The sequence below is a fragment of the Balaenoptera borealis genome (genome assembly GCF_965194805.1).
Source record: "Balaenoptera borealis genome assembly, chromosome: 3".
Lineage (NCBI taxonomy): Eukaryota > Metazoa > Chordata > Mammalia > Artiodactyla > Balaenopteridae > Balaenoptera > Balaenoptera borealis.
The window spans coordinates 123,195,486-123,222,703 of NC_138866.1; the positions used below are offsets into that span (position 1 = coordinate 123,195,486).

General features: G+C 37.6%; 1 protein-coding gene across 9 annotated transcripts in view; it reads left to right on the plus strand.

Moving 5' to 3' along the window:
• PEAK1 (pseudopodium enriched atypical kinase 1) overlaps positions 1-27,218 on the plus strand; it is a 297,677-nt gene that overhangs the window by 53,144 nt on the left and 217,315 nt on the right. For 6 of the 9 annotated variants that reach the window (XM_082386956.1, XM_082386957.1, XM_082386949.1 and 3 more), the window contains exon 3: positions 12,940-13,060. The exons of 2 other annotated variants lie outside the window; for them this stretch is intronic. The gene's annotated coding sequence lies outside the window, so the exon portion shown is untranslated. Of the gene's footprint in view, positions 1-12,939; positions 13,061-19,052; positions 19,186-27,218 lie in introns of all 9 variants that reach the window. One more of the 9 variants, XM_082386950.1, reaches the window with a different exon arrangement.

Here is a 27,218-nt window from a genome sequence, read left to right on the forward strand (position 1 = left end):
GTTTTCAAGGTTCATCCATGGTTCATCATGAACCAGTACTTCATTCCTTTTTATGGCTAAATAATATTCTATTTTATGTGTCAGGAGTTTAGCTGAGCTTGTGAGAGAGAAGTGAGTTGGGGGGCAGCGGTAAGGGCTGAGCTTCCAGGTGTCAAGGTAGCTGATTAAAAACAACATTCCAAAATGAAAGTAACATTCTAGTCTTTATTCACTTACTGAGATAGTATAAGCAAGAGGCTAAACCTGAGAAAGTGCAGGCCCTCTCACTCAGGTGAATCAGTACAGGGTGGGAGGGGGGGTTGTCTCACTGCTGAGGGAGCCCCAAACAAAAGGTTCCTGCAGTTTTATGGACCCAGGGCTGGTTGGAGGGTGAGACGGAAGGACTTGGAGTGGAAAAGTACTGAGTCAGAGTAGAGAAAAAGTGTCTTTAATGTTTCCTCCCTAATGAGAAGATCTCAGAAGAGGCACCTGAAGAAAGGCCTCAGCTGCAGGCCACATATAAAGAAACTTCTGGAAGAAGGTACCTGGGCTAGGGATGCAGCTGTGCTAAAGAGCATGGTCAGTCAGGGGTGCCTGGGTCCTTGACTGCAACTCTCTTCAGAGACTGCAGTGCACTGGCTGTGCACCAAGTCTGGTCAGGGGAGGGCAGATTTCCTATGTGAGGCCTGCCAGGGCCTTTGTAGTAATTTATGGTTGGGTTGGAAAAGTCACACATCGATTTCTTGGTCAGGAGCTGGACTCTGAAATATGCATGTACCATATTTTGCTTATCTGTTCATCAGTTGGTGGACATTTAGGTTGTTTCTACATTTGGGTTATTATGAATATTTTGCTATGAACATTTGTGTATAAGTTTTTGTGTGTACATATTTTCATTTCTCTTGGGTACATACCTAAGAGTGGAATTGCTGGGTCATTTGGTCAATCTATGTTTAACATTTTGAGGAGCTGCCAAACAGTTTTCCAAAGTGACTGTATCATTTTTCATTCCCACCAGTGATGTATGAGGATTTGTTTCTCCATATCGTCACCAACATTTGTTATTATCCTCTTCCTTTTTTTCTTTTTTTAAATTACAGCCATTCTAATGGATGTAAAGTGGTATCTCATTGTGCTTTTGATTTGTATTTCCCTAGTGGCTAATGATGTTTTGAATACCTTTTCATGCGCTTAATGGCCATTTGTATATCTTTCTTTGAGAAATGTCTATTCAAATCCTTTGCCCATTTAAAAATTAGGTTATCCTTTTATTGTAAGAGTTCTTTATATATTCTGGATACAAGTCACTTATGAAATATATGATTTGCAAATATTTTCTCCCATTCTGTGAGTTGTCTTTTCACTTTTTCAATATTGTTCTTTAAAGCACAAAAGTTTTAAATTTTATCTATGTTTCTTTTGTTGCTTATGATTTTGGTGTTTTATCTAAGAAACCATTGCCTAATCCAACGTGATGGAGATTTATTCATATTTTCTTCTAAATGTAAGTTTTATTGTTTTAGCTCTTAAATTTAGGTCTATGATTCATTTTGAGTTAATTTTTATGTATGGTGTGAAGTAGAGGCTCAGCTTCATTCTTTTGCATTCAGATATCTAGTTGTCCTAGGCCATTGGATTATCTTGGCACCCTTAAAGAATATCAGTTGACCATAAATGTAAGGATTTATTTCTGGACTTTTAATTCGATTCCATTGATTAATACATCTTTCCTTGTGCTAGTATCACATTGTCTGATTACTGTAGTTTTGTAGGAAGTTTTGAAATCGCGAAGTGTGAATTCTCCAACTTTGTTCTTATTCAAGGTTGTTTTGACTCCTCTGGTGCTTGCATTTTCTTTCTTTTTTAAAAAAAATATTTATTTATTTATTTTATGGCTGCGTCAGGTCTTAGTAGCGGCACTCGGGCTCTTCATTGCAGTGCACATGTGGGCTTCTCTCTAGTTGTGGCGCACAGTCTCCAGAGCGCGTGGGCTCTGTAGTTGCGGCGTGCAGGCTTAGTTGCCCCACGGCATGTGGGATCTTAGTTCCCAGACCAGGGATTGAACGGGTGTCCCTGCATTGCAAGATGGATTCTTAACCACTGGACCACCAGGGAAGTCCCCCCTTGCATTTTCATGTGAATTTTAGGATCAGCTTGTCAATTTCTACAAAAAAAGATCCGTCTGGGATTTTGATAGAGACTGTGTTGATCTGTATTATGAAACTGTAAATCAGTTTGGAAACTTTACAGTAGTAAGCCTTCCAATCCATGAACATTGGAGGTCTCTTCATTTATTTAGGTGTTCTTTAATTTCTTTCAATGATGTTTTATAATTTTCAACGTATGTCTTGTGCTTTTTTTGTCAAATTTATTCTTAAGTCCTTTATTCTATTTCATAGTATTGTGAATGAAATAGTTTCTTTACTTTTGTTTTTGGATTGTTCATTGCTGGAGTATAGAAATGTAATTGGATTTTAAATCGTGCACCCTGGCTGAACTATTAGTTCAACTATTAGTTCTAGTAGTTATTACTTAGAATTTTTTTATATTTAATATCTTGTCATCTGCAAATAGTGATAGTTTTATTTCTTCCTTTCCAATCTGGATGCCTTTTATGTCTTTTTATTACCTAATTGCCCTGACTAAAACCTTCAGCACAGTGTTAAATAGAAGTGGTGAGAGCAGTCATTCTCATCTTGTTCCTGATCTTAGGGGGAAAGAATTCAGTCTTTTAGCATTAAGTATGATGTTACCTGTGGGTTTTTCCTAACTGCCCTTTATCAGGTTGAGGAAGTTCCCTTTTATTCCTAGTTTGTTCAGTGTTTTTGTCATGAAAGAGTTAACATTTATTGAGACCTTTCAATATATGCCAGACCCTATGCTAAGACCCTATTTAATTTAATTTTCATAGTAGTCCTTTGAAATAGAGATTGTTATTTTATGTCATTGAGCTGGTAAATAGTAGAATCAGATTTCAAAACTTGTATGCTGAACGATTATCAATTAAATTCCCTGTACATACCATGCTGATTTGTATGTGTGCCTTTGTACATTCTAGTTGCTGCCTCTTAGAATGCATGCTCCCTCTCTTTCTCCATCATGAAGCTACCGCAGCACTTTGTACCTATAACTATCATAGTACTATTTCACTGTGTTGTGATTGTTTGCATATATTTCTCTCATTTTAGAATCTGTGCTCCTTGAAGTCAGGGACTTTGTCGTATACATCTTTGAATCTCCAGTGCATATCGTAGAGATAGAAGAGAGATGTGTCACAGAAGCCAGGGGATTAGAGGGTTTCAAGAAGAGTGTCAGGAACTTCCCTGGTGGTGCAGTGGTTAAGAATCCGCCTGCCACTGCAGGGGACCCGGGCTCGAGCCCTCCGGGAGGATCCCACATGCCGCAGAGCAACTAAGCCTGTGCGCCACAACTACTGAGCCTGCGCTCTAGAGCCCGCGAGCCACAGCTACTGAAGACCGTGCACCTAGAGCCCGTGCTCTGCAACAAGAGAAGCCACCACAATGAGAAGGCCGCACACCACAATGAAGAGTAGCTCCCGCTTGCCGCAACTAGAGAAAGCCCGCGCGCAGCAACAAAGACCCAACGCAGCCAAAAATAAATAAAAATTTATTTAAGAAAAAAAAAAAGAAGAGTGGCAGAAGTCAGCAGTGTCAGATACTGCAGAGAGATAGTAAAATAAGGTTCACAAAATGACTATTGGTTTAGTCTTTTAGTGATTTTAGCAAGAGTAGCAAGAGTGGTTTTTGTTTTTGTTTTTGTTTTTTTAGTGGTGGGGACGGAAACAAGATTCTGGTAGGTTGAGCAGTGAATGGGAAATGAAGAAGAAGAGACTGTCAGGGAGTAAGGACTACTGTTGTGAGAAGTGTAACTGTGAAGGGGAAGAATGAGTTTAGGGTGCTACATAGAGGAGAGCATAAGATATTTTTTAATATAGGAGAGACTTTTGAGCATGTGTATGTACAGAGCTGGTGGGAGAAGGGACCAGTTACGAGCAAGCTTGTGGAAGCGGAGAGAGGAATGACACAGAGAATAGGCTGCCCTGCAGAGGTGAAAGATTGCATCTAGAATACGAATTTGCCTGAAGTGGCCTGTTTCTTCTGAGGGAAGGATATGCCCATGGATGTAGCCAGAGATAAATTTATGGGAATGAATTAGGAAATATAGGCAGTTCCCCTTTTCTCTGAAGTGGAAAACAAGGTCCTTGGCTTGGTGATGTTGTGGTTGGCGATGTTCTGGAGGGAGGCAACAGGGGTGAGATATGGAGTTTGAAGAGAGTGGTGAAGGTTTGGCATATCTGCTGTGAGGCATGGGAGAGGTTGCTTGCCAGAAACATGAAAGTCTGAGAGCCTCTTTCTCCCCTCCCTCCATGTAAATTGAAAAAACAGGTATGTGGTCAGAAATTCAGATGGTACCAAAGGATTTACAGTGAAAAGTAAGTCTTCCTTTCACCTTAGATCCCCTGTCTTTATTTTCAGAAGAAAGTTCCATTAGCAGTTTATTAGCTTTCAAATTATTTTTGCAAATATAAATATAAATTTAAAAATATCTATATGGAATTTATTTTAATCCATGAGAATGTACTGTTCTACTTCTTCCTTTTTCAACTTCCTTTCATAACTTGGAGATCTTTCTGTATATTTAGATCTACTTTATTCATGTTTACAGTTGCAGGATATTTTGTGTATGAATATAGTATAGATGATGTAACCAGCATTTAGATAAGTTCCAATCTTTACTCTCATAAAAGCCATGCTGAATGAATAAATTCTACCTTTTAAAATAAAAATTCATTATAGTACCTTAATTCTGTGCCTTAATTTTGGATTTGTTCTGTACACACACACCTTGACAAACTGATAATATATACATACTAAAACTGAGTTGTCTTTAAAACATAAAGACATCGTCAATATTTGAAACTGATACCCTTAGTTATCATGCTCAATTTATTTCTGGGTTTGAGTGATAAAAAATTCTGACTTCAGGTGTTTGCTATTTTTAACACTGATGCAAGAAACATTCCTGTACATGACTCTTATAGTTCATGTGCAAGAGATTCTCCTGGGTACGTAACTGTGAATGGAATTGCTGGGTCATATGGTATCAGTAGTAAATATTAAACTTAAAAAGATACTCTGAAGTTTATTTCCAGAGTGATTGCCCCATTTTATCCTTCTACCATCAGTGTATAAGAGATCCTGTTGTTTTACAGTCTCTCCACTACTTGGTGTTTTCAGACTTTAAAATTTTGCTAGTTGAATGATCTAAAATAGTATCTAGTTGTGATCTTTAAAAAAACTTTAAAAGCGAGGTATAATTTTCAACTTTACAATAAAATGCACAGATCTTAAATATACAGTTCAGTGAGTTTTGACATGTGCATATACCTATATAACCCAATCCCCTATAAAAATTTAGAACATTTTTATTACCCCTTCAGTTTCCTTAGGCTCCTTCCTTGACATTCTTTTCCCTCACCAGAGCAAACCACTATTCTGATTTCTATCAATTTTTTTTAAAAAAATCATCTTTTCTCACCATCACAAACTTCTTTCCTCCCATTCTCGCTCTTTTTTAATGCCTTTTAAAAAATTTGTGGTCAAATATACGTAACAAAAAATTTATCATTTTAACCATATTTAAGTGTACAGTTCAGTGGTATTAAATGCTTTCACATTGTGCAGCGATCACCACCATCTATCCCCATAACTCCTTTCATCTTGTGAAACAAACCCCCATTTTCCCCTCCCCCCAGTCCCAGGCAACCACAATAATGCTTTCGGTCTTTATGACTTTTACTATTCTAAGTACCTCATGTAAGTGGAATCATACAGTATTTGTCTTTTAGTGACTGGCTTATTTCACTTAGCATAATGTCCTCAAGGTTCATCTGTGTTGTAGTATATTTTCCCTTTCTTTATAAAGCTGAATAATATTCCATTATATGAATATACCATATTTTGCTTATCTGTTCATCTGTTGATGGATACTTGGGTTGCTTCTGTGTTTTAGCTATTATGAAAAATGCTCCTGTGAACTTGGGTGTACCAATATATCTTCATGATCCTGCTTTCAGTTGTTTTGGGTTTATACCCAGAAGTGGATTTGCTGGACCATTTGGTAATTCTGTTTTCATTTTTTTTTTTTTTTAATTTTTAATTTATTATTTATTTATTATTTTTATTTTTGGCTGTGTTGGGTCTTCGTTTCTGTGTGAGGGCTTTCTCCAGTTGCGGCGAGCGGGGGCCACTCTTCATTGCGGTGCGCAGGCCTCTCACTATCGTGGCCTCTCTTTTTGCGGAGCAGAGGCTCCAGACGCTCAGGCTCAGTTGTTGTGGCTCACGGGCCCAGCTGCTCCGCGGCACGCGGGATCCTCCCAGACCAGGGCTCGAACGCATGTCCCCTGCACTGGCAGGCAGACTCTCAACCACTGCGCCACCAGGGAAGCCCCTGTTTTCATTTTTGAGGAATCACCATATTGCTTTCCACAGCTGAAGTACCATTTAAAATTCCCCTGAACAGTGCACAAGGGTTCCAGTTTCGCCACATTTTGCCAAAACTTGTTTACTATTTTTTTCATAGTAGCCATGCTAGTGGGTGTGAGATGTAGTTTTGATTTGCAGTTCCCTAATGATTAGTGATGTTGAGCATCTTTTCCTGTGCTTATTGGCCATTCATATATCTTCTTGGGGAAATGTCTATTCAAGTCCTTTGCCCATTTTTGAATAGGGTTATTTTTGTTGTTGTTGTTGAGTTTTAGGAGTTCTCTATATATTTTCGATATTAATCCCTTATCATACATATGATTTGCAAATATTTTCTCCCATTCTGTGGCTTGCCTTTTTACTCCATGAATAGTGTCTTTGGATGCACAAAACAAAAATTTTCATGAAGTCCAATTTGTCTGTTTTGTCTTTTGTTACCTATGCCTTTGGTGTTATATTCAAGAAATCATTGCCAAATCCAATGCTCTGAAACTTTTGCCGTATGTTTTCTTATAAGAGAAAGGTCTTACATTTAGGTATTTGTTTTAGGTCTTACATTTAAGTATTTGATCCATTTTGAGTTAACTTTTGTATATCGTGCTAGTGAGGGTTCAATTTCATTCTTTTGCATGTGGATAACCAGTTTTCCCAGTACCATTTGTTGAAAAGACTTTCTTTTCCTCATCGAATTGCTTTGATGACTTTGTCAAAAATCAGTTGACAGGGACTTCCCTGGTGGCACAGTGGTTAAGAATCCGCCTGCCAATGCAGGGGACGTGGGTTCGAGCCCTGGTCCGGGAAGATCCCACGTGCCACGGAGCAACTAAGCCTGTGCGCCGCAACTACTGAGCCTGCGCTCTAGAGCCCGCAAGCCACAACTACTGAGCCAGTGTGCCACAACTACTGAAGCCCGCGTGCCTAGAACCCGTGCTCCGCAGCAAGATAAGCCACCGCAGTGAGAAGACCGCACACCGCAACAGAGTGGCTCCCGCTCACTGCAACTAGAGAAAGCCTGCGTGCAGCAACAAAGATCCAATGCAGCCAAAAAAAAAAAAAAATCAGTTGACTGTGTATGTGTGTGTCTGAGTTCTGTCTTCTGTTCCATTGATGTATTTTTCTTCTTTTTGCTGATACCTTACTATCTTGATTACAGTAGCTTTATAAGTTTGGAAGTCAGGTAGTGTTAGTTCTCTAATTTTGTTTTTCTTAAAGATTTGTTTTGGCTCTTCTAGGCTCCTTGTATTTTCATTTAAATATTAAAATCCACTTTTCCACTTAGGTTTTAGGATCAGCTTTTCATTTTCTGAAAAAACGTTTGTAGATTTAGCTTCACACTGTACTTACTCCACAGGTCAATTTGGAGTGAGTAGACATCTTAACACTTTATAAACATGATATCTCACTCCACTTATTTAGATCATCTTTAATTTCTCAAGAGCTATGTAGTTTTTTAAGTTTTCAGTGTACAAGTCTTCTACTTTGATTTTTTTATGCTATTGTAATGGCATTTTAAAAGTGTTTCATTTCCAGTTGTTCATTACTAGTATATCATTTAATTTTGTATATTGGCCTTTGTAAGTTTTAGTAGCCTTTTTTTCTTAAGATTTTCTAGGCTTTACTATGTAACTATGATATGTATGTAAGTAAAGATAGTTTTACTTCTTCCTATCTTTTTTTTTTTTTTAATTCTTTCTATCATCCTATCATTTTTCCCTTGCCTTATTTACTAACTAGAACCTTCAGTACAATTTTGAATGCAAGTGGTGAGAGCAGACATCCTTGGATTGTTCCTGATTTTGGGGAGAAAGTTTTCAGTCTTTCACCGTGAAGATGTTATCCTTGGGTTGAGTAACCCTTTCTATTCCTCGTTTGCTGAAAGGTTTTTTTTTGTTTTTGTTTTTTAAATCATAGTGGGTGATGTTGAATTTTAATTGTGGTCATAAAGGATTTTTAAAAGGAGGTATAATTGTGACTCTCATACAGATAAAATGAGCACTTCTCAAGTATTTTATTTAACTCACTATTGAGGAAACTGATAAGACGTTAAAATCAGTTCAAAGGGAAATTTGAAGAGCTACTCATTTATGTGTAGTAAAGGAATGCTGAAATAAAATTTTCAAATAAATGCAAAAATTGGTATATCTCTTGTGCAATTACCAATTGTAATCCACTGGACACAAGTAATTTGCTCTGTTGTACACAAGAATAATTCACATTATCATCAATTTTCTACATTTCATCAAATTGAAAAATTGCTCAAAGGCAATGAAAGATGGAGGTAATGTATGTGTGAACTTGAGAGAAGATTGACTAGTTTTTGTTTGTTTGTTTCTTTGTTTTTTGGTCCATTACAAAGCTTTCCATGGTTTTTCATGACACAGGGTCTTGCTTTGAAAATCTGTGATCCCCAGTGATGAACAGTTTTTCGTACATGTGTTTCTTATATGCTGCATTCTGCTGTGAAATGCCTCTTCATTGTCTCTTGCCCATTTTTCTGACCATGTTCTGATTGTGTGTGTATGTGTGTGTTACTCCTTTATATGTTATTTGATAATAGTGCATTACAAGTTGTGTGTATTGTGAACACTTTTTGCTAGTTTATAACTTGTATTTTTACTTTCTTGAAGGTATTTTTTGATGAACAATGGTTCTTAGTATAGTCAAATTTCTCTTATTTAAGAAAATTTTCCTTACCCTGTGGTCAAAAGATAGTCATCTTTTCCACTAAGTTTTTTAAAATTGTTTTTGATGTTTAAGTCTTTGATCCATCTGGTGTTGATTTTTCGTATGGTATGATGTTAGGATCAAATTTCACCTTTTTAAAAAAAAATAGATGTTATGGACTGACTGTATGTCATTCCCCCTACCCCAAATTCGTATGTTGAAGCTCTCACGTTCAATGTGTGGTATTTGGAGGTGGGGCCTTTGGGAGATAATTAGGGTTAGATGAGGTCATGAAGGTGGGGCCCTGGTTCAATGAGATTAGTGCTTTTATAAGACTAGATACCAGAGAGCTTGCTGTTCCTTTCTGTCTTCTATGTGGACACATCCAGAAGGTGGCCATCTGCAAGCCAGAAAGAGAGCTCTCACCAGAACCTGACCGTGCTGGCACCCTAATTGCAGACCTCCAGCCTCCAGGACTGTGAGGAAGTATTTCTGTTGTTTAAGCTATCTTGTCTATGGTATTTTGTAATGGTAGCTCAAACAGACTAAAACATCCTGTTTTACATTTACTCTTTGGTACTTGATATTATACTCTGTCAGACAGTGCTTCTGTGGGGAGGATCAGGTTTATGTCCCAGTGATATCAGGGTAGGAGTTAGAGAGCCCCAGGCCTCAGAGAGCTTGAGTCAAGTCAGTCACTCCTAACCCCATACAATATGGGGTTTCTCTTGAGGAAGAGGTTTGTGTAGGAGCAGAGGGTGATGTGAAGAAGCAGCCAGGGGAGGTTAGTGTGTATCCAGCTGTTTTTCTCAGCTCCTATTTTCCTGAGGACCAGAGACCAGAGGTTGTCCCATATGTGGGACCATGTCGTGTGCACATGATTGCTGGGACACAAGAAAAGCAAAACCAGAACTTCAGTAGTTCTTTTTCTGTTTTGTTATCCCATGGCTTTGGTGGGCTGCCTCTTGCCTCAAAGCCACCATTCCACACATACCAGTTCAAAATGGGTCCTTGTCACCGCAGGTGTTTCTCATAGGTCTCTCCATTTTTCCTGTGTAACTTCCCCAAGGGCTGATCTTCTGAAAGGGCATCAGCAGTTTTGCTAACTAAGCATCTCTGTAGGAGTTGGAGCCAGTGTATAATTTTTCCTGGTCTTCTTAGACTTCCTTTGTATAATTACAGGTGACTTTAATCTGACCGAGCAAGTGAGTAAGTTGAGGATTCCTCAGTCACCTGCAAGCCTTCTTGCCATGTCTGAAGCCCCCTATAGAGGCTGTGTAGAGGTGTAGGCTGGCTGTAACAGAGTCCTACAGAATCTTTTTGACCATCCAGTGGTGTTTCACTGAATTTTCACCCAGCCAGTGTTGGGTTTTTGGATAGGTGGAGCCAAAAAGCCAGCCTTTAGGTGGTGTGAGTTGCTCAATTCTAAGAGGGTCTCTGACTTAACGCGGCTATCCTTCTGCTTAGTCATATTACTTTAAATTCTAACTCTGGATAGTCATTCTTACCCAAAATGGCCCATGAATTTTAAAGTAGTTTATTGCATCTTTCATGTAATTTGTATTCTGCTTATAATGAGTATATTAATATTAAAATGTTTTAAGTTACTTACATCAAAGAGACTTGCTGCTCCAGGAGAATGTACTATATTTATCCTGTTGTTTTTCTTACTGTCTGCTCTACCTCTCTGCCCTCCTCGAATAGTCAGTCCACCACATCATGCTATCTTCCATTATAAATCCCTGTGTTGTACTTATTTTCCTTCTTTCTGTGTGCTTCCAGGGGAGAGGCAAGGACCTGTTTCTCATTTGTTTTTGTATTCCTAGCCCTGGCATAGATCCTGCCAGATTTGCCACAGAGTAGGTGCTCTATAATTGTTGAAGCAGTAAATACATAGCAAAGTACTTAAGATTCATAACAGGAGTTGCATCCTAGGGGGAAAAGTATGTACTCATAATCATGTTGGGTCCTTATTTTGGCGTAGTTAGAATAAATGGTATGTGGGGGCAGTTTGTAGGGGAGGGCTGGATCGAAAAGTACTTACTTGTAAGCTATGTCAAAAGGTTTTGATAGGGATCTCTGAAGGGTCTTAAGCAGGAGATTAACATGATTAATATTTTGTTTTAAGAAGGTGATTTTGAGAATAGTATGAAATATATATTGGAACGGAGAGACTGCTTGGAAGGTAGTCCAGACAGGATGTAACTGAAGAGGGGGTAGACTCCAGAGAGGTTTAGCAGGTAGAATCTATAGAACTTGATGACTGATATTGTTAACTGTTGGTTGGGGGAGGACGGGGGCAGGGAGAAGGAGCGGAAGAAATCAGGGATGACTCCTACATTGTGCAATTAAATGGATGGTAGCGCTATTTATTCCCAGTGCATGTTCATGTATAGAAAGAACTTGTGGAGTAGGGATGGATAGGGTTTTGAAATAATTTAGTTTGAGGTTTCTCTGAGATATTCAAGTGGAGATGTGCAGATCTGTCTACAATTCTTGGAGAGAGGTGGGGGCTTGAGAGAGAGATTTTTGGGTTAATAGATTTTCAGGAGTGGTTGAAGAAGAAATTGCTCAGGATTTGAGTACAAAAGCCTTGGGCACATCTAGTTTTAGTGGACAAATACAGAAAAAGGCACTGGGAAGGAGATCAAGGAGAAACCAGGTGTTAATAAAGGATTTTTCAGTAACACCGGTGGCTTCCTCTCTTCCTGGAGACCAGATTTTCCTTTCAGCACCCTCTATTTGATCTTTGTCTTCAGACCTTTTCTTACTTTGAGCATTCTCTGCTTGGAGAGATTGTAGATGAAAATAGTTTTACTTTTGAACCCAGCAATTGCTGGTTCCTTTATATTTCCTTAAATTTTGCTTGAAAACAGAATACTTTCTTTAACTCATCTCTCTATCTGTACCTTCTACAATACTATACATATAAAAGAAATCAGTTGACACTTTGGACCTTCTGCTTGGGAATTACCTTAGCTAGAAGTAACAGTTCATTATCAACATTTTCTTCTTTTTAACTTAGCACAGGCAACAGTTTTGTTAAAATTTCTGCCACTTTATAACAAGGGTCTTCTTTCCTCCAGCTTCTGAGAGCATTTTACTCACTCTCCTTTAAGGCTTCTCCAATAGCCTTCTCAAGGCTCATCAAGCTTTTGCTAATGAGATTCTTAGGGCCCTTCCACCTTGTGTCTACCACCCAATCCCAAAGCCAGTATCACATGTTTTTGTTATGTTAGTACTCTAGTTCCAGGTACCGAATTATGTTCTGGTAATCGCTGGTTAATCGCTGTTTAACAAATCTCCCCAAACCTAGTCCCAGAACCTGCATGACTTTTCCTTAACCAGCATTAGAGGTCACTCAGTGTCACTTCCACCACACTCTCTTGGTTACTAGCAAGTTAAGTGCCACTCTGGATTTAAGGAGAAGGGAATTAAGCTCTACCTCTTTATGGGGAAGTGGCAAATTTACATCATAGAAGAGCATGTGGAATGGGAGATATTTTTGCAGCATATTCGGAAAATACAGTTTGCCACAGATGGATAAAATAAAATACATAGGATTACAAAGGAAAGCAATTATACTAAAATATCATTACCAAACAAATTGTGATAAAGTAATATGTGCTTGTTTAACATACTACACAACAAGATATAGTGGCAGGCCAATAGTAATTTAGTAAATTTGTAAGTACAGTATATATATTAGTAATTTTAGAGGTTTGGAGAAAATAAAGAAATAATTTATTTTGCCATCTAAGTTCATGGATCTTCTGAATTCTATCCACAGACGCTACTGCCCTAGGTTAAGAACTCTTGGATTAATATAATGGTGTTAGCAGAAGTCGTATTGCTGTGGACTGGAGAGGGAATTTGCATGAGGGCAGAGACGAAAGGGAGGACACCATAGGGTAAGTTCCATATAGTAGGATTTATTTGCCTTTTAAGTTAAAGGTTTTGTTGTTTTTTTAGGTAGAGACTTAAATATGTTTATGTAATGAAGGAAAGATACTAGTGAAGAGAGAAAGTTGAGTACATTGGTAAGATAAAGGGTATTTAAAAGGTTTCTGAGAAGGCAAGAGAGAGTGTGGTCTTGAGCTTAGGTGAAAGCATTAGTCCTGGATGGAAGGAGAGGCAAAAGGAAAGGAGTTATGGATGTTTGCAGGTGCTGTTCTTTTATCAGGTCACATGCATTGAGAAAAATATAGATAAATAAATTCAACACAGGAGCAAGGGAGGCCAAGGCGGGCCTCAGAGAACATAACAGCAGAGGTCCTGGAAAATCTAAGAATGTTGGGGTTAGGGTAGGCAGGAAAAGGTAGCGAAATAAAGACAGAAAAAAGTAACTGGTAATGTAAGTGATTGGATGCAGAAGACAAACTTTGCCTAGTTTACAGTTTTGTTTAGTGCCTTCTGTAGGCCAATTCTCCTTACTATGGATATGGAGACAAAGAAAGGCGGAATGAGAATAAAATGCAGTTATATATTTCGATATCTGCTTATTTAGAGTTAACTTTTTCTAAGTGTCTTGTTTAGCGTATGTAATTAATACTTGTAATGCCTTTGCCACAAAATAACATGAAAGCCAAGGAGCTTCTTTTTCATGGTTATTTGAGATTGATATTGAAAAGCAGTAGGTGTGTTTGCTGCTTCCATGCTTACAGCTGGATGGAAATTGGCCTCAAAGGGTCTATGGTTTTCTTTGTCATTAGCCAACAGATGCTTGCTACAGTGTTTTGCTCACTGAGCCTTTATTTAATGTGAGGGTAATGCATCTCTGTACACTAATGAGAAGAGCTGTGCAATACAGTAGCTCATTTGTGTATAACAAATATCTGCCTTTAGCCACACATTAATCCTTCACTAAATGATTTTTCTTTTTTGTTTCACCGGCCTGTTATCAACACCTGGTTGGCTTATCTATCTTCAAATTGCTTTGACTTTCTAGTACGTTGATCCTGACTTTAGTATGTCTGTTTTATAGGGGAAATATTTTCTGTCTGTCAGAGAATTACTTCAGAAATTCTCAAAAAATTAAAAAATTTAGAATTTCTGATCAGGACTATATATCATTAAAAAACTTATGTTTCTAGGCACAAATATTCATTTATACATGAGTATGGTATGAAATTGCTGATTTTCCATATTGCATATAATATATGCAATATTGTAATATTGTATATATTATATATACTTGTGGTATATATATACTTATATATTATAAAATATATTTTACCGCAATAAAATATTTCTTAAATGTTTATTTATAATATATACAATATTACAAATATTATATATATACATACATATATATATTTAAAATTGTGGTAAAATGTCTAAGGTTTCTCCACAGCCCCTATCTTCCCTCAGCAACTGCCCTTTGGCTACCTTTCAGGCCTAGGGTTGCACATACCTGCCTGAGGACCTTTCCTGGAAATGGGCTCTGCCATTTAGGCTAGGAGTACTGGGATTCCAGGTCGGTGGAAAGTGGTCTCTTGGGGCGAGACCAAGTAAAGTGACACTTCCTTTTGGCCCTTTTCTCTGCTCATTACATGGAGAGAGGTGTGGCCACAGGAAGGCCAGATCCTGTTGCCTTGATCTAAGGGTAGTAGTGATTTTAATAGTCTTTTAATAAATCTACTAGATTTGGTTGCCTCCAAGTTTATTCCTTCCTTTTGTTGTATAGCCAGAAGGATTTCTCTAAACCAAAATCATTATCACATCCCTGCTTGAAACTTTTTAGTGCTTCACATTTTCATTGAGATAAAGGCTAAACTCCTGACATGGCTTGTTGAAGATCCTTTGTGCCCTGTTCTGGTCATTGCTTAGTTTTGCTGTTACTGAGCTCTGTTGTTGCCCTGCCAAACAAGTACTCTTTTCTACCTATACAACTTTGCACAGGCTGTAGGTCTGTCCTACTCCCCTCTCCTCATGAGCAATCTCTAGTATATTTACCAAACTCCTACTAATCCTTTAACGCTCAGTGATTAGTACACATTTCTTTTATAGCACTTTTTGCATTATGTAATATTTGCCTTTCTGTAAGCCATGCCCTCTGCCTCCAAAGGCAAGGGCTAATTTGATTCAGCATGCTGGTTCCTGTACTGCTAGTGCGTGGTACACAATAAGTGCTTAATAAATGTGTGTTGAATGAAGACTGTAATTAGTGGAACACTTTAAATGTGAATTGCTCTAGAGAACTATGTTTGCAGTAAACTCCTGCATAACCAAGGTGATTGAGGAATGGAGTATTTCAATTATTGATTATGCTACATAACAGTCAATTTCAAAGTATCAATTTTAGATAATTTTAATACAGAACAAAATGGATTAATACGGAATTTATCTGTATTAATTCATAAGATGCTTCAGCATGATCATTCTGAATTGTGTGGCTTTTTTAGAGCTATGGCTGAGGAAGCTGTGAGGATCAAGTGTTATCTGTAGTGTTGCTTTTTCACAAGCTGGGCCTTGTTTTATCAATTGAATCTTTAACACATTTACTGAGTGTTTTGTCTACCTAAAAAGTATACTATAAAATTAACACTAGGTAAAAGGGATTCAAAATTGCATTATTATCAAATATAGTTTTAAAAATGCTCAGAAGACAGGCAAGCACAACGTACCTTAAGGTGTATGCACAATCTCAATTCACCAGAAAGCTTAGTACATTCAGGCTGTGCCTTTTGGATGACAATCCTTGATGAGTCCAAGTGAAGTCTTATGAACTGAGCTAAGCAGTTACTTTGATGGTAATCTCTGGCCATAACTATTTCAAGTGCTTGATCCCCACCCCAATTATATGTTTATTCTTCTCATATTCATAGGAAGGTAGTGTGAGTGATTGCTGCTCATTTGTGTGTTAATGTAATGGTTCTTTTCTCTCACTCACCCAAAAATAATGTTGCCAGTTATTAGTTGCAAAACTCAGAAATTACTTCTATGCATTTGGCCCTCCATTTTCACATCTTTGAAAGTGGTTTTGAGCAGAGACCTGTTTGGAACTCAGGGAACACGCCCTTATTTGCACAAACGGTCTGAAAACCTTCATGGTAGCTGAGCTCTGACCTCCTACATTGCTGTGCCATGTTCTCTTGTTAAACCTAGAAATCTTCCTTCAAAGCTTGATCCCTTTTAAAGCAAGAATTTGGAATATCAAGCAGATGTATATATATTTTTAATGACATTCAGAAAAATATATTGTAAATGTAACTATTATTTAGATGCTGTATTTTTCAATTGGCTCATCTCCACTTGAGTCCTTTTAATCAGTTTCCCAGCCTGTCCCTTCAGCTGCATAATAATGCAGTACTTGTAGCATAATTATTTTATGAAAGTGAATCATCTTAAGTACAAGAACTGATTGACCTACGGGTTAACTACAGAATCTTACATGAAAGAAAGGGCAATTTAAAGGATTAAGTAATTTTTAAGAATGTGAATATTGGGGTCATCAATGATAGAAACAACGTACTGCTTGATTATGATAAAATACTCAGCAACTCACTAACCCAGCTGTCTTGTTTAAATAATCTATGAACAAACAGAATAAAAATAATTCTTGCTGCCGTGCACTAAACCAGTATCTACTGAGGTTTTAGTTTGGGAAATATGTCAAAAAACTTGTCTTTGATGTGAGCATTTTTATGTTAAGAAGCTGATTGATTCTATTAAATACAGAATGGAAACATTTATGTCTTTGTAGTATGACTTTAACATAATTATTAATTGAGTACAAGAATGTGATTGCTTGCTAAGGCATAGTTTTTTGTATTAGTCAAGTTATGAGTAAGAAAGGCTTTCAATCTCTCTCTTAAGAGAAGCAGTATTCAGTGTCCCTGGTTTTACTCATGGTTCCATCACTAACTGGCTAGCTAACTTTGGTGCCTTGGGTTTTCTCATGAGTCAAATTAACTACCTCATAGTGAAGATCAATTGGATCTTGTATGTGAAAGCGCTCTATAAAATGTATGCCACATTTAGTAGTTCAGCAAGATTTTAGCCCCTTTTCTGCCTGCTTTTTAACTTTGGGCTGGTCACTTAACCTCTCTGAGCTTTTATTTCTTTATAGGTAAAACAGAGGAGTTTGGCCTGTAGTATATTCAACTGGAGGAGTACTATTTACATTGTATTTATTGCTTATAACCTGTAATTTATGATTTTTTTCTCTCTCTTTTTTTAACATGTGCTTGCCCCTATTCCTTTAATGGATATTGTGATTACCGTTTAAGACTGGATTCCATTAATCTTCACCTATTATGTTTCATTTAATCTTCCTCTCAATCTTGTGAAAGTAGTTGGTATTATCCTCATTTTACTGATGAGGAAAACTGAGGTTCAGTTTAGTGTTAGAGGTAGGATTCTAGATGCCAGTGTTCTTTTTTTTTTAATAGCATGTGGCTTGAAGACACATTGCCACATACCTCATCTAAAGCAAGCTTTTGATCTCCATTATTTTTCTATTCTTTTTTCTCAAAATGAATAGAGCCTTACCAAAATGCTTTTGAAGAGAAATGTGTCTATTCAATAGCAGTAAGCATGGTTCGGGAATTTTTACATTATAGCACCATTACAAAAAATCTTGTTGGCATTATACAGCAGTGCCGTATATCCGGGAATCTTTCAGTGCTGGAACATATAGTTTGTCCTTCAAATAAGATGAGTTCTATTTTAATAGATGTATTTTATTTTTAATATATAGCATCGTCTAATGTTATAGATGCTTTTAAACTCGAAGACTTATTTTGTGCTTACCATAGAAGGAAAACAGGTGATCTAAGTACTTACTAAATTTTTTTGGTTTTTAAAATCCTAATTTGTGATTCTAGGAAAAGCATTACCCGTGGCAAACTTTTCAAAAATTTCTGTTCTAGGCAGGTATTATTTTATGGTATCCATTGTTTATATTTAAATTTTAAAAAGAGATCTATCTCTGGACTATCTGAAATAAGTAGGTCTGACAGGGATTAGGACAAGCATGTCCAGAAACATTCATTTCTGTCTAGAGTTCATTTATGAATTCTGTGTTTTAACATGCCAGCCCTAGATATTGATCTTACTTGGAATATTATTGCTCTTAGAGTGACTGAAACACTGGTTCAGCTAAGACTGTGATGCTGATCCTTTGTGATTCAGAAACCTCTGCCCTAGGGACATTCCTTAACTCATGTTTCTCTTTTTTTCTATTGACAGTTTCCTGGTGGTCATTACTAGTCCAAAAGTGAGTTCTCATGAATAGCTCATTGGTCACAGTTTTATTTTTATCTTCCCGACTGATGACTTTGAAATGGCTGTGGCATTTTGAAGGAGACCTTATCTGCTGTCATTCTTAACCCTATTCATGAAACTCCAACCACATAGGCCTTCTTTTCTGTTCTGTAAAGTCATTCTAGCTTCAGGGACTTCTACTACTTGTAGCTCTGTGGGAATCGTTTTCCCCCAGACTGTTGCTTGGCTATATCCTTCTTGTCATTTTTAAGTCTCAGCTTTAAATGTTCCTTCTTCAAAGAGGTTTTCCTTGACAACTCACTATAAATTAGTGCTTCTCCGACACTATCAAATGGCCATATTTTATTTTCTTCTTAGCACCTAATGACTAACTGATAGTTATTTATTTCTTGTTTATCTCCTCTGTTGGGGACATAGACATTCTGTTTTGTTTAATGCTGTATCCCCAGCACCTAGAACAATGTCTGCCATAGTAGGCATTCCAGTTAATATTTGTTGAATGACCAAATGAATGCTTTTTCTATTGGCTATTTATAAAATTCTTTTTTTTTTTAAGCTTTTTCTTTTCTTTATTTCTTTATTTTTTGGTAATCAGGAAGGTACAATGAGTGTTTTTGTAATTAATGTTTATGTACTTTTGACGTTTTTCTCTTCCTTTGCTGTTCTGTTCCCTAGTTAAAGTCTTTCAGAGGAAAGGGGAAAGCCTTCTGATTTTCAAAACTCCTGAGATATGACTATTTCGATTTATCTACTGCTTGCCAGGTGGATGTCTGAGCTGGTGCAGCCTAGTCACAAAAGCAATTAACAGGTAGGAAAATTGGCTCATAACAGCTGCTTCAGTCCTGCTTGAGTTGGCCTCTCCCCCAAGGGACTGTCACTGTCAACCTAGCAAAATGAAATTGCCTTCCCATAAACATTTTTTTCTAGGATTATAGAACAGAAACAAATTCTTGGTTTATAAAATGAGTTAAAATGTGTCAACAGAATAAAACAGAATAATGACCTGCTGCTGCAATTTGAATTATGAGGCATGGCAGCAACGTTTATTTTCAGAAGAGTTGACATTGAAACTGTAGAACTTTTAGTTCTATTGAAATGACTTTATTATGCCGAAAGGGTAGATTTAATAACTTATTTATTGGTGTTGGTGAGGAAAATGACAGTTCTATAAAATATAATTTTTGACCCTCAACGCTTTGGTTTGTGACATAGTTTTTGAGTCCTTGCTCCTTCACTTAACTCTATGGAAAGGGGCAGGTTTTGGAAAGAATGCAACTTGATTTACATTCCATTTTATTCCCCTACTGTTAATTCATTCAGTATGGATTCCATTTGATCATGATAGACCATAACCATTGTTATGTGCTGTAACCAGTGTATGCATTTAAAAAATGGATTTAAATGGGTTTTATATTAACAGTATGCCAGTTCTGGGTTTTATATTGACATATGCCTCAATGCTAGCAAACATGGCATTGGTTTCTCTTGATTCTTTTTTTTTTTTTTTTAATAGTGATCTTTTATTTATTTATTTATTATATTTATTTTTGGCTGTGTTGGGTCTTAGTTTCTGTGCGAGGGCTTTCTCTAATTGTGGCAAGCGGGGGCCACTCTTCATCGCAGTGCGCTGGCCTCTCACTATCGCGGCCTCTCTTGTTGCGGAGCACAGGCTCCAGATGTGCAGGCTCAGTAGTTGTGGCTCACGGACCTAGTTTCTCTGTGGCATGTGGGATCTTCCCAGACCAGGGCTCGAACCCGTGTCCCCTGCATTAGCAGGCAGATTCTCAACCACTGCGCCACCAGGGAAGCCCCTTGATTCTTTTTGATAACTTTTATTTGATGTGATTTCCAATCTGAGCTAGTTGTGAACTGTGCTCCCCTTGAAAGTTGCCTTCTAGTCGGTACTCCCTTCCTTTCATCCCTTTTGTATCACTGGCCTCAGGAAGCTAAAAGAGTTTGTGTCATTAAACTCTACTTTAATATTTTGTCAAAAAATTAAGAGAAGATTCTTGCATAGTGAGGGTATTAACTTAGTTTTTGGATGAATGAGATGTGCTTTTGTTATGCTAATATGGCAATTCATGGTGTTCCTCTAGGTAACTTCAGGATGGGGCCTGGTCACCAGAAACACCAACCACATGATTAGAGGGTTGAGACTTTGGGCCAGGCTGACTTCTGGGGAAGGTGGAGAGGGTTTGGAGATTGAGTTTAATCATGTGGCCAGTGATTTAATCAATTATGCCTATGTAATGAAACCCTAATAAGAACTCTGGACACCAAAGCTCAGTGGAGTTTCTTGATTGGTGAAGATATTGATGTGTTGGGAGGACGATGCACCCTCACTCATGGGGAGAGGGCATGGAAGCCCTTCATTCAGGACCATCTCGGACCTTGCCATATGTGTGTCCTTTATAATAAAACTATAATCATAAGTATAATGCTTTTCTGAGTTATGGGAGTTGTCCTAGCAAGTTATCAAACTGAAGTGATCATAGAAATCTCTGAATTTGTGACCAGTTGATTAGAAATGCAGGTGGCCTGGAGACCCCTGAAGTGTGGCTGGCATCTAAAGTAAGTGCAGTCTTGTTTGGGATAATGCCCTTTGGTTTGTGGGTTCTAGACTAACTCTGAGTGGTTAGTGCTAAAATTGAACTGCAGTACACTCATTTAAGGTTGAAGCAGAATAGTGGTACATTTGCTATCATTAATGAACCAATATCGATATATGTACTGAAGCCCAAAGTTTGCATTAGGGTTCACTCTTTATGTTATACACCTTCATGGGTTTTGACAAATTCATAATGTCTTGGGTCTACCATTATAGTATCATACAGAATAATTTTACTGCCCAATAAATCCCCTGTGTTCTACCTGTTCATCCCTCCCTCTCTTGCCCCCAGACTGCTGATACCACCACTCATCTTTTTACTGTTTCTATAGTTTTGCCTTTTTCAGACTGTCATATAGTTGAAATCATATAATATAGTCTTTTCAGACTGGCTTCTTTCACTTAGCAATATACCTTTAAGGTTCCTCCATGTCTTTTTGTGACTTGATAACTCATTTATTTTCATTGCTGAATAATACTTCATTGTGTGCATTTACCACAGTTTATCCATTTACCAGTTGAAGGATATCTTAATTTCTTCCAGGTTTTTGCAATTATGAATAAAGCTGCTATAAACATTCATGTGCAGATTTTTTTGTGGACATTGGTTCTCAAATCAGACTGCAATTGCTAGATCATATAATAAGACTCAGTTTAGCTTTGTAAGAAATTGCCAAACTGTTTTCCAAAGTGATTGTACCATTTTGCATACTTACCAGCAATGAATGAGAGTTCCTGTTGCTCCACATCCTTGTCAGCATTTGGTGTTGTCAGTGTTTTGAATTTTAGCCATTCTAATAGGTGTATGGTGTAGTATCTCGTTGTTTTAATTTGCAATTCCCTAATGGCCTATGATGTTGAGCATCTTTTCATGTGTTTATTTTTTTATGTGTATATCTTTTTTGGTTAGGTGTCTTTAGGTCTTTTGTCTACTTTTTATTTATTTATTTATTTATTTTTTATTGTGCCATGTGGCATGCAGGATCTTAGTTCCCTGACCAGGGATTAAACCCTTGCCCCCTGCATTGGGAGCACAGAGTCTTAACCACTGGACCGCCAGGGAAGTCCCATCTACTTTTTTTTTTTTTTTTGGCTTTGTTGGGTTCTCGTTGCTGCCCGCAGGCTTTCTCTAGTTGTGGCAAGCAGGGGCTGCTCTTCATTGTGGTGTGCAGACTTCTCATTGAGGTATCTTCTCTTGTTGAGGAGTGCGGGCTCTAGGTGTGCGGGCTTCAGTAGTTGCAGCACATGGGCTTCAGTAGTTGTGGCACGCGGGCTCAGTAGTTGCAGCTCATGGGCTCTAGAGTGCAGGCTCAGTAGGTGTGGCACATGGGCTCAGTTGCTCCATGGCATGTGGGATCTTCCAGGGCTCGAACCCATGTCCTCTGCATTGGCAGGCAGATTCTTATCCATTGCACCACCAGGGAAGTCCCCCATCTACTTTTAATCATGTTTTTGTTTTCTTATTGTTGAATTTGAGTTCTTTGTATATTTTGGGTAACACTCCTTTATCAGATTTACTTTTGCTAATATTTCTCCCAGTGCGTGACTTGTCTTTTCATTAATGATGTCTTTCACAGAACAGAAGTTTTTAATTTTAATGAAGTCCAAGTTATAGGTTTCTTTATTACTTGGATCATGCTTTTGGTGTTGTATCTAAAAAGTCATCATTAGGGACTTCCCTGGTGGTCCAGTGGTTAGGACTTCACCTTCCGGTGCAGGGGATGCAAGTTTAATCCCTGGTCAGGGAGATAAGATCCCACAAGATCCCACATGTCTCACGGCCAAAAAACCAAAACATAAAGCAGAAGCAATATTGTAACAAATAGAATGAAGACTTTAAAAATGGTCCACATCAAAAAATCTTAAAAAAAAAAAAAAGTCATCATCAAGCCCAAGGTCACCTAGATTTTTTTCCTGTTATTTTCCAGAATTTTTAGTTTTGTGTTTTACATTTAGGTTTGTGATCTATTTTGAGTTAATTTTGTGTTTTGTTTTCATTTTTTAAAAATTATAAGGTATTTGAAACATGCAGATCCATATTAAGACTAACATATTGACCAATATATAAAGTGCCTGCCAAAAAAATATTACCAATTTACCTTATAAATATACAGATTATAAAATCAAGGTAGTTGAGACCGCTGTGCATCCCTCCCAGTCTCATCCCTCTCCCTGTCTCAGAAGGAATCAGTTTTATGAATTTGATGTTTTTCAAATCGCATGTTTTTATAGTTTACTAAATATTTGTGTATCATATTATATGGTGTTTTTACAAGTTTCAAAATTTCACATTAACAACATTATGGAGATTTCCCTGGTGGCACAGTGAATAAGACTCCACGCTTCCAACGCAGTGGGCCTGGGTTCGATCCCTGGTGAGGGAACTAGATCCCACATGCATGCCGCAACTAGGAGTTCGCCTGCCACAACTAAGGAGCCTGCCTGCCACAACTAAGGAGCCCGCCTGCCGCAACTTAGACCTGGTGCAACCAAATATATAAATAAATATTAAAAAAAACCCCAACATTGTGTATGTTACACCTATTTCAGCAACTTGTTTATTTCAAAACTCTGCATTGTTTTTGCGATGTAGGGGATTTTTTTTTTTTTTTTTTTTTACCGTAGGAAAGAATGTTTCTTTAATTAGCAATTTAATGTTAAAGAATTAATTTATTAACAGTTGTATTTTATCTTAGTTTCCTATATTAGTATAGACAGTCTAGTTCTGACCTGTGGATTAAGTTTTTCAACCCTCAAACATTGTATTTAAACTTTATTATAGGATGTGTTTTTTAGAGGTGTACTGAAGTGATTCTAAAAAGCTATTTTTTGTTTTAGGAATTTTTTTTGTGTGTGTGTGTGTGTGTCTGAGGTTTTTAGAATGCAAACACAAGTGACATTAGATCACTGATATGGTGTTCCACAGCTACCCTGAAGCCAGAAAGACTTAATTATTTAAAGCGTGCTTCTAGTTGGAGAGCCTACCTTTTATAGATTTCTTTCTGGGGGCTCTTTTTAAGCTGTGGGTTTTCTTTACTATAATCATCAGTTTCTGAAAGAGAGCACCATTTCTAGGATAAATCAGAAGATCCCTACAATTCAAAGTGGAGGTAAAGCTGTAGCTTCCTCTCTCAGCTTTAGGAAAGTTACTTGATTTTGCTTGGTGTAGGTAGGGTTGAACCTAACTATTTATGCTGATGTATGCAGCAAGTTTCATCCAGTCAAAGCAGAAGCTGTCAGATCTTTGTAGAATTTTCTGTGGCCTAAATTAAATCTGCATCACACAGGATTGCAGTCTTTAGAGAAGGCTACTCCCTTTGTCTGTTGTATTAATTGTGCATGTGTTGATTTGATTATTGTTGCTCATTTTACAACCTTTGGTGTATAGTTTGGGTTCAGTAGCAAAAAAAGCTTGAAATTTCTACTGTTTTGTACATTTGAAAAATAATGACCTCCCTCTTCCCCCAGATCATTTATTATAGGTTTCAGAAAGCTGTGTAATGGCACGTCCAATCCAGATTATCTTGCTAACAACATCCTGAAGAATCTATTATATTGTAAAGCATCATTGGCAGATTCAGTTGTAATTTAATAAGAATAGACCAATATGCCAAGGGAAGTGATTTTTTAAGTTCTTGCTCTTCCTGCTCAGCTCTGTTGCATGAAATGCTAAAATAGTTTCTTCCTCTTTGTCCATCTCAAGGATGAAATGTGTTCTAGATTTTTTCTCCCCACCCCTTCTGTTTAAGACTGTGTTTGTATCAGTGCTATACTAATAAAGGGGTACTGAACAGTGACTTTTTTCCTACTGAATTTTCTAAAGTTCATTTTCTACATGATGCCATGGTTTTAGATGTTATTTCATTCACAGGAATTGGTCTGTGGTAAACATTTTGTAACATGATTTCTATGACAAGTGTGTAAATTAAAAATTGAGTTTGTGTAGATTCTCTGTGCCAGGTTATAGTGTATCCCCTGTTTGGGATTTTATCTTCAGGGTCTTTATATGGCAGGTGTTGTACTCAGATTAATCTCAGGATGTTATAGACCTATTAATTTCAGACAAATCATCAAATTCTCAGTTTGGTCAGTTTGGTCATATGGTTGCTTTAGATTATTGATTATAATCTTAATGATTATACTTTCTTGATTTAAAAAAAATCAGTATTTACTGAATTTTTCTCTCAAATATGTAAAATATTCCTGGCTCCTTTTAAAATAAATTATATTAATTTTGTCTTAGCATACTTAGAACAGTTTTTTGTTTAAGTAGAGCTCTTATGAATATATTGTCCCAATTGAGTTTATTTGGATTTCCTTTTCTCCCCTACCTATTTCCCAAACTTCAGGAGAAGAATTATGCTTCTCACTTCTGGCATCCCAAGGGCTAGACCCATGTCTTGATAGGTTATTTTGTTGTCTTTATCCCAGTCATTTCCCTGTTTCTACTCATTTTGCTTCCTCCCATAAGCACCCACTCTAATCTAGTTAGTATACATCTTTATTTTATTTTTAAAAATATTTATTTGTTTATTTGGTTGTGCTGGGTCTTAGTTGTGGCTTGCCAGCTCCTTAGTTGTGGCATGCAGCCTCCTTAGTTGTGGCATGTGAACTCTTAGTTGTGGCATGCATGTGGGATCTAGTTCCCCGACCAGAGATCGAACCCAGGCCCCCTGCATTGGGAGTGTGGAGTCTTATCCACTGTGCCACCAGGGAAATCCCTAATATACATCTTTAGATCTTTCTATATCTTTGGAAAATACATAGTGTTTTCTGTGTATAGTTTGTAATTTTCATAAGTGACATTGACTGTATATCTTATTTTATTCTTTTTTAAAAAATTCAGCCCTGCATTTAAATGATTTATCCTGTGGCTGTATGTAATTCTGGTTCCTTACTTCTGACTGTTGTATCCTATGTGCATACTCTTATCCATGCATGCTATGTATCCATCTTACTTATACTCCCCTACTGATGTTTATGTTCTGTAAACAATGCTGCAGTAATAATCTTCATTTTATTTTATGGAGATACATACTGAAGAGTGGGATTGGTGGGTTTTTGGGTTTCCATTATTAAGTTTGCTAAGTATTACCAGATTGCTCTGTAGAAAGACTAGACAGTTTATACTCCTTTGAGCTGTGCATGAGGGCTCACAGACCATTTTCCATGTAAGCATTGTGGCCACCTAATTGGCCTGAAGAGTTGCTTTTATGGGCATGATTAGTAAGCTCCCAAATTATTTGTCTATGAATAAGATAAAACCAAAACAGGTTGCTATCAGTCCTCCACTGAGAAAGGACTCATGAGTGGAAAAGCTGCCATTGTTCCTAGTAAAGTTCTCTGTAAAGGGAGATTTTTGATGAGAGACTGTGAAGGTGAGCCCTCATTACCAAATACCTTGGCCTACCAGCCATGTGGAGTTTAGCTCAGCAAGCTGTGAATGATTAGATTCTTTGTGTCAAGCATGGTTCTTGTCATACAGATGTGGATGAAGCAGACCCTCTGCTCCTGAAGCTCTTTGGTTGTAGGGCAAGTGGATGCAGTACTGTGTGGTTATCTCTTTTTTCAGGAGAACTCTTTGCTTCGTCTGTGAGAAGTTATCTCTGGTCATGCAGTCTTTCATGGTAGCCCTCCTTGGTCACTGTTACTCTTCCTACCTTGCTTTCTGGGATCTCACCAGTTCATCATCTTACCTGACCTGGTAAAAGATCCCTTAGGAAGGGGTGTTATTTGTGTGGCATTTGTATCCTGAAGTGTGATGATTGGGGTGTGAGGGATGACATGTTGGTAAGTCCCTTTGAATTGGTGAAACGGAAATCAGAAAATATTATCAAGAAGCATGGATTAATTAAAAGTATATTATTGTATAGTGGCAAGAATACAGATAATAGTGTTGGGCAAAATAGCAGACAAAACACACCTTCCAGTCTTTACACATCTAAGTTCCCATTGAAAAAACCAATAGATGAATAGATGGATGGGGAAATACCTGCATACGTGTTGGAAACTAAAGCTTTATGCCACTCATATGCCAAAAAACCCAGAATAATTTTTGTTAAGCAGCATTGTTGATGAATGAAAGAAGTAATTGATGAAGTACACCTGAGGAGAACCTTCCTGAGAGAGAACTCCTCATTTGGGAGGGGCCAAGTCTAGAAGAATGGTCCTACAAGGTACAACACTTAAATTTCTCTCTGGTCTCTTGGACCAGAAGTATTGATACTTTGTAA